The 13,409-nt window shown below is 40.0% G+C and overlaps 1 long non-coding RNA gene and 1 other non-coding gene across 3 annotated transcripts; both read left to right on the forward strand.

Annotated features, from left to right (window-relative positions):
* Positions 1-259: 259 nt before the first annotated feature.
* On the forward strand, positions 260-5,477 carry LOC116618777. 2 transcript variants are annotated; one of them, XR_007312074.1, is made up of 5 exons: positions 260-404; positions 2,615-2,757; positions 3,333-3,552; positions 3,753-3,774; positions 3,901-5,477. It is a non-coding gene; the product is annotated as an uncharacterized LOC116618777 (long non-coding RNA). The 2 variants fall into 2 exon arrangements; XR_004296339.2 differs by having other exon boundaries at positions 3,333-3,440; positions 3,753-5,477.
* A 466-nt stretch (positions 5,478-5,943) lies between these two features.
* LOC116619365 lies at positions 5,944-8,982 on the forward strand. Its single transcript, XR_007312065.1, has 2 exons — positions 5,944-6,627; positions 6,837-8,982. It is a non-coding gene; the product is annotated as an uncharacterized LOC116619365 (transcript).
* The last annotated feature ends 4,427 nt before the right edge of the window (positions 8,983-13,409 follow it).

Below are 13,409 nucleotides of genomic sequence, written 5' to 3' on the forward strand. Positions count from 1 at the left end.
AGCAAGCCACAAGACCAAGACAAGCAAGCCGCAAGACCAAGACAAGCAAGCCGCAAGACAAGCAGGCCGCAAGACCAAGACAAGCAAGCCGCAAGACCAAGACAAGCAAGCCGTAAGACAAGCAAGCCGCAAGACGCAAGACAAGCAAGCCACAAGACAAGCAAGCCGCAAGACCAAGGCAAGCAAGCCGCAAGACCAAGACAAGCAAGCCGCAAGACCAAGACAAGCAAGCCACAAGACCAAGACAAGCAAGTCGCAAGACCAGGACAAGCAAGCCGCAAGACCAGGACAAACAAGCCGCAAGCCGCAAGAGAAGCAGGCTGCAAGCCGCAAGACAAGCAAGCCGCAAGACCAAGACAAGCAAGCCGCAAGAAAAAGACAAGAAAGCTAGTTCTCCTTTGGTGGTAAGTGATTCTGGAATAATATATAAAATATATTAAAAATAACACCATTACATAAATAGACAATATTTCTCCTGTGTACCATGTAGTTGCTAGAACTATCCAAGGTCAACGTCAGCAACATCAGTGCAACAAATGATTAGTTCTCATTTGGTGGTGATTCATGAATAATATTTACTAATATTTATTAGAAATAACACCATTACATCAATAGACAACATTTCTAGTGTGTACCTATTGTGTATTACAGTATTAGAGTAATATCAATAACATGCCAAATGACTCTTGAAAAATAACACACTTTTCAAAATGTCATTTAAATGATTGCTCACAAGGGAAAAAGAAAATTTCCCGAATTCTCTCAGTCAATAAGTTTTTGAAATATTAACCAACTAGGGAACATTTGATTTGAACTTCTTCAGATAACATTGACTTAGAGTGTGCATTTGAGTCGACTATGCTACCAGCTATATAAAGGCGGAGCCAGTACATTTGTATTCCAAATGTCTTTCCCAGTTTTTACAATAATAATAATATAAGGTATAGCCTACACACAATGGTGTCCGGACTAATCTAATTCAATGGCGCGGAACAATAACAGGGATAATACAGTTCAGATACTAGGGAAGTATAGTGATGCCTCTGCAATCACCTCTGGGACTGCGCCGAGTAGCTTTTTGATAGGGCTTGGCCACTTTATTGTGGTTCACAAGAAGAGCAATGAAAGTACTATAGACTACCTCTGAATCTGTTATTGTCCCCTTATAATATCTATCATAGACTTATTTTAAGACAATTATGTAATTTTATGGTCACTAAAAACAACAAACACCCCAGTAATCTGTTAGAAATGTGGCTGCCTTACAGGGTGGTTTTTAATAACTAAAACGTCTTAAGGTTGTTTTCAAAACCCTGTGCAACAAAATGTAATTGTTAAAATGTAATAATCAGGCCAGAACAAAAGAGAACAAAGACATTACAGTGTATTAGTACTAAATAAACTAAAGTATTTCATGGGTTTTTGAAAACCACTCTATCCAACTCTTTTATTGAGAGCTATTAGCCAAAGCCACAGCAGCATTTTAGTAGAGGTGCAGCATCTTGCTTTCATAGGTTTGATATTGCTGGAAACAGATAACTTTTTCATTTCTTTTTATGTACTGCCAAGTTCAGTAAATTTTATGTACCGTAAAGTTCAGTCCGGTCAAGAGCCTTATTCATTCTTTCCCAGAGCAGTCAGATTAAGAAACCTCTAACCTCACTCTCTGCCAGCCTTCAAGGCAGGCACAGCCACACTTTAAGCAGCTTTGATCAATTTTTTCTCTATAAATTCATTTGTTTGACAATTCATTATTATTTATTTATTATTTATGTCTTTTTTTAGTTTGTAAGGACCTTCTAGGATTAGTGCAAACTAGTTGTTGAGGTAAAAGAAACTAATAACTTCGAACTAATAAACATATTTTCCTCTCAGAAAGAAAGAATTGACAAAACTAACCTAAATAAATTGTTCTTACCAAGCAAAAATCAAAGCTGAGAAAATATGAGCTAACATACATTCGTTTACTCTTTTTGCCTTTTAGTCTGGGTTAGATTCTATAGTAAATAGAATTGACGAAGATTGACATGAGGAATTGTCATTTGGACAGAAATAAAAGAAGCGGTTTTGTTCAAACAATTCGAACTTATTTTAGATTTTTAAGTACACCATGATTATAAATAAAAACAGGAAACTATACAAAATAGAAAGTTACAGTAAAGGAAAACTACGGTTTAAATTTAGACTAAACTGAACATCAACGAATGAGTAAAGTACTCAATCAGAACAATAGTCTACAAACTACGATCAGAAGCGATAAAATTGTTTGATAAGTTTACGATTTGAAAACGTACCGTTTCATTCGTTTCAAGTCGGCGAGAGACCAACATTAATAATCATACTTTTGCTGCTTTATTGGTCTTCGATTTCTCCGTCTTTAAGACACGGATCGTTTCTTATATTTGAGGCTTTTTGTAAAGACTTTCTTTTGTAGACTTTCTTCCACCGCTATGTTGTGAATGCGTAGTGTAATCGATCTTCCGCCGTGTGATAACCAGTTTGTTGTAGGCGAAATTCGACAGCGGACTCAGAGAAAATGGTAGATTCATTGATTTAAGCAACGATCTGTGAATGACTGTAATAGGGTTTCTCAAATATTTTTTCCACTCCTTAGATGTTTGGAAGTTTGCGTTTTTCTGGAGTGAAAGCGACCGTGTCAACGAAGCGTGGCAGAACGAGGCAGAACCACAGGGCTCCCGCGCCATACACCATTTTTCTATACCTATGGGGCTCTAATGGGGCTCCGCTATGATGCTAGTAAGTATGTCTGTAACAGCTGTCCACGGTTGCCCACTGCCTTCTAGATGGGAATCAAGCTGATGTCATGTTCAGTTCCTCCACTGGCAGCCTTAGAACTCAGTTTTTATAAAATGTGATTTAATGTTTTAGTCTTGCTTACGTACGATCCGTAATGGGAAGATCAGTCCGTCCTTACGCGCGGTTCTTAGGTCGAATCTTTTACTTATTGAATGGGATGGGGTCTCTGTTCATAAAACTTTAATATTAACAGCTTGTCGGCGAACTGTCAAACGCCCAGTTGCTTAACAATTTTATCACGACAACAACTTGATCGTCTGGACCTTCGCTTTTTTTTTTTATTTTAACATTCGGGAGACCAGGCATTATTTGTTGAACATTAGGGGAGAAGAGGGGAAAGAGCAAAACATTTAGAGGCGAGGGGGTGTTTGGACATAATAAGGCCTGATTTGTGACTAGCATGAGGTCTAATAGCTACGTGATAGCAGAGAATCTATTTTATTTATATATATTTTTTAAACATTTTTAAACGTTGTGCCAATCTTGACATTTGTTAATGTTTTATTGACCTACAGGATGGTACCTAGCATGCGGAGATCGGCGAGTACCGAGCGGGTTCAATGGCCTTAGTGTGAACGTCTGCTCCATCGCAACTAGTGCTCACACGAGGACCCAACACACGGGTAATCTACCCGCCTCCATCACACCCCAGCGCCGTTTGCGTAGTACCACTGCTGTAGACGGCAGCAATAAATACTTTCCAACGTAACATCGTGCAGTTGGAAAGCGTTTTCAGTACGGTTCTGAGCATGTGTTATCACATTCCGTGATCTTTTGTTTTGATAATAACAACTATTGTTTTATGTTTGCAAAATTACGTAACTACGTTAGCACTACAGATCGTATAAGTACGAGAGAGATGAATTTTTTCGTGTTTTGAAAATAAACAAACCACTGTTACTTTCTTTTATATTTTCTTTTTTTATATTTTTTAGATTGGCCTATTTAGCGGATAAGGTATTTTTTCTGTTTTTATTGTTAGTAACGTTTCATTGATTTTGTTTTGTTTTGTATTTTCAGGTTGTTGATTTTCGCTTTATCATTCGTTAGTTCGTTATTTTTTATAATAATTACCTTTTGTAGAGAATTCTGATATCTATGCCTCGGATGGGCTAGTAAAGGTTATGCGCCGGATGCGCAGTTTGCCTCAGATGCGGACGTAAGGTTATTCGCCGGATGCGCGGTTTGCCCTGGATGGGCTAAAGGTTATGTGCTGGATGCGCGATTTTCCCCAGATGCGGGGTTAGGTATATTCGCCGGATGCGCAGTTTGCCCCAGATGCAGGCCTAATGATATGCGCCGGATGCGCGTTTGCCCCAGATGCGGGCCTAATGATATGCGCCGGATGCGCGGTTTGCCCCGGATGGGCTTCCGCCGGATTTTGTATTTATACTGTGTTTTTTTTTTTAAATAAATTAAATAAATTATTCTATCTATTCTGGGTTCATTTTTGTTTGCTTTTTCTATTTTTCTTTTCACATGTTTTTTCAGATGCTATGGTCCGACTTCAAGTCCGCCATGCCCTGTCATCTTCTCCACGCAGTAGATAAAGTACAACAGACTGTTTTACGTTCAAAATTTGATGGAACTGTCAAGAGCTATTAAGGAGGTTTCAATCGTTGGAAGCGCTGGGCGACAAACAATCATTTAAGTCATTTTCCTGCTAACCTATTCTATGTTGCAGTTTATTTTCAGTGCTTATTGGAATCAGCACAAAGCCCTTCGCCCATCTTGAACGCGGCATATTCAATTGACTTGGTGCTCTCCCTAGGAGGGCTACCAAAGATCTCGGATCACGCTATAGTTAAGGCGATGCTTGATGCTTCCAAAAGAATACTGGGAAAGCCTAGAAACAAAAAAAGAACCAGAAATTGCAGAGATGCTGTTGGCTTTGGTCTCAAAGTTTGGGAAAAATCCTGCTCTTAGTAACTGCAGATCTCTAGCCTTGTGTTTAATTGGTTATGCGGGTTTACTGCGGTTCAGTGAAATTTGTAGTATTAGATGTTGTGATGTTAACTTGTTACCCTCGTATGCGTCTATCTTTATAGAGTCATCTAAGACTGATCAACTACGCGAAGGAGCCTGGGTGACAATTGCTCGTTCTGAATTGGTGTAGCTCCCCTGGAGAAATACAAAGCATACGCTTACTTGGACGATGATCTGCCTTTATTCCGTGTTTTAGCTGGACCATCTTGCTCTACCAAGGTGTGCTCTCAAGGAGGCGTTCACTGGGATAACAGATGTATCGAAGATTAGTCGGCACAGCCTTAGATCTTAGCTACAGCCGCAGCCAATAACGGGATTCCCGATAGACTGTTTAAACGTCATGTCCGATGGTGGAGTGAGAATGCTAAAGACGGCTATGTTAAAGACAATCTAGACTCACTTTTATCTGTTTCCAGAAACTTACGAATTTAATTTGCCTTGCCCAGCTGGCAAAAGAGGTGCGGTCCTTAGGGCTGGGGTTTTCCCCGTGTTTTCAATGTGTATAAGTGCTGCGGAGCACATAGGGGTTTTTCACCCTTTGGAAATTCCGTACGCCCTCTTTTCAGATATTATCTAGACAAGGTATCAGTATTTAAACACTCACTCACCAAGTATGTTTGTAAATACAACTAATAAATTCGTGCGTTTCTCAGCCGAGCACACGACGAACAATATGAAGGTGTGTGCTTGTTGTTGTGTTTGCACGACCGGGGGGGGGGGGGGGGGGGGGGGGGGGAGGGGGGGGATAATAAATTTAGGAGAGAGATGATAATTTTCTCATCTCTCCTGTTGGACACCGAGTACCACTGTGTAACCAAACTTTATTACTTTTTAGATTGAGGCCAGTCTTTCTTGCAGTTTTTCTTGTAGGTTTTCTTGCAGTTTTTTTTCCAGTCAGTCTTCCAGTCTTTCTTCCAGTCTCTCTTCCATTTGCGGGAACCTCGCGCATGCGTGGTCACCTAGTCCCTCACTACTTTTCCACGCAATTTCCAGCGCCCTTGAGGTGTCGGGATGTGTCTGGGTGTGTCAGGATGTATTAGGGTGTGTCTGGATGTGTCTGTACGCTGACCTTCGTCAAAGGGCGTACCGCAACCTAGACAGCTTTTCTTTAACTATCTAACTTTAATTTCCCTAACTTCCAGTGTATGGTTTATAGCAATTTTTTTATTTTTTCGCTACTTTTCAACAACCACTTGATGCTTCTACCGCCGTTGCCATGGCAACGAAAACTAGAATCCTTTTGTATCTTTTGTTTTTTCCCGCCCCGGATGCATCCAATCTTTTTCAAATTGACCAGAAACTGCAATCAGACTATCCAGCGGCTTCTAGAGGCAATAAAAGGCCTGGAACATTAGCCTGTCTTTGCATAATTGTCGCTTGCATCTCGCGTGTTCACAAAGCAAGTCTCTCGTCTTAGTTTTCAATACGATTTATAGAAATTTCTAATGGGTTCCAAAGCCCGTAATAAGTTTAAAAAGCGCCGGGAAGGTAAAGGATTCTCTGGTTCTCCAGCCTGGGAGAAAAGTAGCGATTCTACATCGGAATCAGCGACTTCAAGTTCCTCACGTTCGGCCGCCACGCAGTGTGATAAACAACAAGAGCAGGATCCTCCGGCAGCGTCCCAAGCTTCGCAACTCAATAAAGAGGAGCCCCTAGCCGGTACTTCTAGGAATAAGATGGAACTTCGCGGTTTCAGAGACAGCCAGGACGATTGTTTTGACGGTGAAACTTCCGGCGAAAATATTGAATCGTGCGGTGGATATCGACTCATCGACCTAGGGAATCTCTCAAACTCCATTGCTGAATTTCATGAGTGTGGAAAAGGTAAGACTGATGATAGAATGATTCTTCCTTTTCCAATAAATCGTTGTCTTCCTTCTTGAGAGGTTTTGAAAGGAAATGACTCGTGTGTGTTTTTAGCTTTTCTGTGCAGCTTGTGCTAGGAATGGGTGAAAATTGTAAACAATATGTGTGACAACAATAGCATGATATTTAATGAATTACTAATTTCACTTAAATATTTCGTTTTATAGACTCTTTTAGCATGACAGAGCACCCTTCGTCAAGAGCTGGGCTTTCCTCAAACATAATTAGCCAATGTAGTAGCTGTGGGAAAAACTCCTGCCTAAAAACGTCTGCATCTGTCACAGCAAGAGGAAAATCGCATGATGTAAACAGAAGAGCAGTCTACTACTCCCTTGAGTCAGGTGGTGGCTATGAAGGGCTTGCTACATTTTGCAGCATTATGAATATGCCTTGCATATCTAAGCCAGCATACTACAAGCAAGTCGAGAACATTCTAACAGCACAGGAAGAGGAGGCAGAAGCAGAGATGGGACTTGCTGCAAAACGACTTAGGGAGAGACTCGCTCAGGAGTCCCAAGAACAGCTCGGGGAGGTTGTGGATGTTGCTGTCAGCTTTGATGGCACATGGGCAAAAAGAGGCTTCACCTCACAGACTGGAGTTGTCTTTGTTATATCAGTGGACACTGGTGAGGTCCTCGATAGCTACGTCCTGAACAAAAAATGCTTAAAGTGTGAGCTCTATTTGAACAAGTGTGATGAGAATGTCGAGGAGTTTGAGGAGTGGAGGGCAGAGCATATGGCCAAGGGAGAGTGTGACGCAAACTTCACAGGAAGTTCGCCAGCAATGGAGGCAGAAGGAGCCCAAGTTCTGTGGTCCAGGTCCAGGTCCAGAAAAACACAAGATGCGGTATCGGTGGATGGTGTCAGACGGAGACAGCAAGGCACACAACACAGTTCAGCACATTTATGAGGGATGTACTGTCGAAAAGCTGGACTGTGTTGGACATGTTCAAAAGAGGATGGGGAAGCAGCTTCTGAAGCTTAAAACCCTGACAAAAGGAAAGCTGGCTGATGGGCGATCAATTGGAGGTCATGGGAGACTCTCAGATTCCAAAATCAAAGATATACAAAGGAAGTATGGGCTAGCCATTCGGCAAAACACTGTAAAAAGGCCAAACCCTACTGAGAGAGAAGTTGACATCGCCGTGTACACAATGAAAAAAAACATCATAGCCCTTCTAAACCATACCGTTGCTATGGAGGACAAAGCAAAGCAACATAAGTATTGTCCAGTTAGAGAGACATCCTGGTGCTAATGGCAGAAGGATAAAGCGCTCAGCACCACTAGATACACCGACAAGGACTGCCTCCCAGGTGTCTTTCTTGACCTGTTGAGGCCTGTCTTTATGAGACTTAGTGAGACAAGCCTACTCAAGAGATGTGTGAGGGGGGCGACCCAGAATGCGAATGAGAGCCTCAACTCCCTTGTTTGGGCAAGGTGCCCGAAGCACAAGTACCATGGCTACAAAGTCATCAGATGTGCCGTCGCTGCTGCTGTCTGCCACTTCCATGCTGGAGCCAGCAGCAGAGAAAATGTTATGAGGAGACTTTGTGTTCCTGCAGGGCAACACACAAGAAGGGCATCCTTCGAAAAAGACAGGAAGCGGGTTCACAAATCTGACCAGTCTGCCTCAGAGAATGCCAAGAAGAGGCGAAGGGTCGAGGCTAGACTCAAAGCCCAGCATGAGGAGGACTTGCGAGCCCAAGAGGGTGTCACTTATGAGGCAGGAGCCTTTTGAATTGATTGTAGACATGAGAAGCTGGTATTTTACCAAATTTCTACTTGATTACTCAACATAAACTTGTCATTCAACTTTAAAGGCTTTTTTCTTGTAATCCGAGTTACGGCATTCAAAAAATATTATCTCCTGAACAATTCAATGTATCTGCTTCAAATTTTCAGGGAATCTCTTAGTTGATGTGATCTGTGTTTTAAGCAATAGATTTTTTTATTGAAGCAAAAGGAACGATTTTAACATTTTTTTCAATGTTAATTTGGCCTTTAAGATAAAAATGAGAAAATTTAACCAAATTTTTAGAATATCAAAAAATCCTTCGCTTAAAACACTCTTTACTCTGTAGTGTATTAGAAAACATAAAGGATTTTTATATATCTTCTATCATTATGATCAAAACATTTTTTGAAGCTGGTTAGGTGGTTCACAGCATGTGACCAATAAAAATGCACGGTTTCAAATTACAATAATCCACAGAATATTATTAATATATTATTTGTTATCCTTGTTATCTAAGCTTTCCAAAAATGTATAGTTTGCTATACTTTGAATAAATAATTAAAAAGTTATAAGCCCACAAGTGCAACATATCCTCAATGACTGAAGTTTAGGTTAACCCCCGCCTTAAGGGGGGGGGGGGGGGGGCTCTTTGCTAGGGGCCTGTGTCAAGAGCCGGAAATACAGTTGCAAGAAGTACAATATTAATGAAAGTAGAAGAAACGTACATCACTAAAAGAATGCCATGCTTTAATTTTAACCTTGACATAAAAGTTGTCTTGATTTGATTAAAAAAAGTAATAAAAAAAAACATAAGCAGAAGACATTACACTACATTGATCAGAAGACTATCAAAGTCAGCCCTCTGAGTGTACTCATATTGGATTCTTAATTATATTTATTACAAAACAAAATAAACAAGTGTTTTAACCTTTAAACTATAGAATTGTATACTTAATACTTGAACCGTCAGTAGAGTTAAACTTCTCTTTTTCCACAGAGGCGTAAAGCATACAATTTCATGCCTACGCAGACTGCTTCAGCTACTTTGTATTTTTTTCTAGTCAGACCATAGGTTAAACCCCTGAATACACTCTTATGGGATAGCATTCTATTGAAAATTGTATATCCTTAATTATGACGTAAAAATTATAACATGTATTTATTTAGTTATACCCGCAAATTGCCTCTCGTTGTTGAAAATGTAATCCTTGTAGAAGATCTCGTCTTTGACTTCGATTCCAAGTTTGGAGAATAGCGCCTTGCTTTCACTTCTCCAGAAGCTGTAGCAACAAAAAACTTCGCTTCTCAACAATCTTAACAAGCTTTTGGGCGATCCGAGTTTTCTATAATCAGGAAAAACTCCTGTTTTAAAACAAAGCAAAACATTCGCATAATTATTTTGTAATTCCTGACTTTGATAGAAAATCCTCTCGAGATTCCCATTCAAGTTAAAACTTGGCTCGTAATATTGTTTTATATCGCTGGGTAGCGCTATATCATCCGGAAGGTGCGTCTTGGTAAGCTTACCAGTTGTAACGCCTACTACTTAATTGAGCTTCTTGTCGATAGCTTCTACTGATACCCCATTTTTCACGGAGGCTTGGCAGGTCACCTCTTCATTCAAGAACGCCTTTGTTAGCGTGTGAGCAGCTTCCTGTACATGTTCGTCCTTTTGACGCTTTGTAAACGATCACTGGCTTGGGCTTAGGCATCTAGAACATTGGGAACAAATTTAAATATAGATCCCCGGTGACAAAGCTCCGTTAAAATATTTTCCAACCTCGCCATACGAAAAATCGTTTGCTTAATGAAACATGCCTCTAAAACTGTAAGTACCCAAACTTGGGCGTTGCATCTCATCAAAAACTCGTTCATGGCATAGATGTTAATCCATATACAAGAGTAAAATCATTAACTAGCATATTTAGTGTGTTTTATATTTATTTTTATCGTAGTAATTGCATCTCTATAACACTGGAAGTATCGTTATGAGGGCGTTGCCCTTGTAACGGTAATATGAAATATCTTACCAGAAAAAGTTTGGGCCCGTACATTACCATTAAGTGTATGTTTTCTTCATTTTTGTTATAATCAATTCCACCCCTATAAAACTGAAAGCACTTGTTGTTGGGCGTGGCATCCTATCTAGAATTACTCGTGGTGCAAAGATCTATCACCCTGCTAAATTTCATAACCCTACCATTAATATGAACAATTCAGCATAAATTTTGCACCATTTTCCTGTACTATAGGCCTCATCGGCCCCACTAATAATAAATGTTCGTCCTAAGGGGTCAAATTAGGCCTGTATTTAGTTAGCTAAATCTCTTTTTATATAAAGATAATAGTTTTTAGGGGTTACTAAATACTTTCAACTTCTAAACAAAACACTTTAAATGGGATACTTAAATCGTTTTTTTTTTCAGGGTTAATTTTTACTTCTTATGATAATTTTTGGGGTGCTGGCGACAGGAGCAAAAAATTACAGTGTTAGCTTACATTTTGTTAATATTTTGCCTAGAGGTTCCTTGCATAATATAAAACAAAATAAGCTTTATTATTTTTGGTAGATGATCCGTTCTTGAGATATGATTCAGCAAAGTTGCCTTAGATAATGAAAAAAGTAGCTTGTTAAAATGAATATAATAATAAAATAAAAAAACAGTTTGACTGTTACTATCTATAATATATACTGTTGCTGCTGAAACTCGCCATTTATTGCCATTCTAAGCGAATGTTAGCGTAGTATAAGATATTCGCGTCGAGGTCGGGTTAATCGGGCGGCGGAATTGTCCGAAATGTGGGAGGGAGGTAGAGGGATTGGAGAAGAAGGGGGGTGGGGGGCTTGTGATTTCGAAAGAGGGGGAGGGGGGTACCAGGGTTTGACATAGAGTACCCGTAAGAGTTCGAGTTAGCGGGCTTCTCGCGGGCTTCTACTTGTTACATCCCCACGAAATCCTCTATGAGCAACCTTACGAGAAATAGACAAACACTGTTTTTACTTTCCTTTATAGACCATCTAATAGAGGAGTGTAATAATGTACAATAAAGGCCGAAAGAATACAAACAGCCGACATAAGATGGAAAAGAGTCGCCCTCTCGATTTTTTAATGTTTTCTTGGGCCAAATCAAGGGAGTAGAACCTAAATGATAACAGGTAAAGCCCGCCGCGTAATATAAGAACCTAGAGATTTTAAGAACCTGCAGGCTAAAATTTGGAATTTTAAGCACTTTTTTATAAGAATCTAATCAGCTTTGTGGGGAAGAATTTGAGTGATATTTCAAAGATCACTGAAATGTTGATTGTCAAAATTCTGGATATAATTTAAGTGAAACCTATAAAATATAACAAGTGGAGACTATTTGAAACATAATTTACGGTTGATAACAGAAAATAAAAGATTTCACAAAAGTTTGGCGCATTGCAAAGTGTAGCTGGATACAACATGAGCTTGTATAACTGGTTCAGCATTTATTCTTGTTATGCCTAGTGCACACTAGTGACATAACAACATAGGCGCGCGCACTCTTTTAAGCCCGACATAACGTCATGGGCATAATGACATCAAAGAAAAAAACAGGTTTTTTCTCTTGTCGTTATGTTGGGCTTATGTCAAAATGTCGAACCATTCCCAAATATATACATACAGAGGGTGAACATATGAACATAAAGGTGCACGCGCATGTCATTATGTCGCTATGTCACTAGTGTGCACCAGGCATTAGAGTCAGCAAACATTCTGACTAGTGACTATGATTGTTTGGTGTATAAAAATAAGAACCAATTGAGATCCTAGATGCTAGCATAAATTGTTAAATGGTACCCCTTTTATCTGAAACTATTTAGCCTGATCTTGAAAATTCTAAGTTCTTATATGCAGATGCTGTTTAAAAAAAGCATTTCTGTGTAATTTTTCAGCTACTCTTCCATCTTAAAGACTTGTTGCCCCAGGTTTGAAGTAATAACCGAGCGGTAAGTCACAGCTCGTACTCCCGTCGGCATTTGTTCGTGAATACTGCTGTAGGAACAGGTCGCAGAAAATTAAATATTGTGAAATGTTACTTGCTAGAGGTTCTCGCGTCAACTTATCATCCCTGATTTTCAACCCTTTAGCTTTATTTTACTCGTTTAAAAGGAATTTTTATTATGTTATTATTTTTTTTGAAGTACCCCCCTGACCGTTTTTAGTTTCTGTTTAGGTTCTGATTAGGTTCTGAGGGATTAGGTTCTAGGATCACCGCGGTTAAAAATCAAGCAAATCTTTATGAATTTTGTTACAGCCAAATTCTACTGTATTGAAAAAGGGTGTATAAGCTGTACAAGGGTGTATAAGCTGTACAAGGGTGTATAAGCTGTACAAGGGTGTATAAGCTGCACAAGGGTGTATAAGCTGTACAAGGGTGCATAAGCCGCACAAGGGTGTATAAGCTGCACAAGGGTGCATAAGCCGCACAAGGGTGTATAAGCTGTACAAGGGTGTATAAGCTGCACAAGGCTGTATATACGCTGTACAAGGGTGTATAAGCTGTACAAGGGTGTATAAGCTGCACAAGGGTGTATAAGCTGCACAAGGGTGTATAAGCTGTACATGGGTGTATAAGCTGCACAAGGGTGTATAAGCTGTACAAGGGTGTATAAGCTGTACAAGGGTGAATAAGCGACACAAGGGTGTATAAGTTGTTCAAGGGTGTATAAGGGTGTATAAGCTGCACAAGGGTGTATAAGCTGTAAAAAGGTGTATAAGCTGCACAAGGGTGTATAAACTATATAAGGGTTATAAGGTTGTATAAGCTCGCAAGGGTGTATAAGCTGCACAAGGGTGCATAAGCTGCACAAGGGTGTATAAGCCGTACAAGGGTGTATAAGCCGTACAAGGGTGTATAAGCTGTACAAGGGTGTATATGCTGCACAAGAGTGTATAAGCTGCACAAGGGTGTATAAGCTGCACAAGGGTGTATAAGCTGCACAAGGGTGTATAAGCTGTACAAGGGTGTATAAGCCGT

This window comes from Nematostella vectensis, chromosome 6 (assembly GCF_932526225.1).
Source record: "Nematostella vectensis chromosome 6, jaNemVect1.1, whole genome shotgun sequence".
Lineage (NCBI taxonomy): Eukaryota > Metazoa > Cnidaria > Anthozoa > Actiniaria > Edwardsiidae > Nematostella > Nematostella vectensis.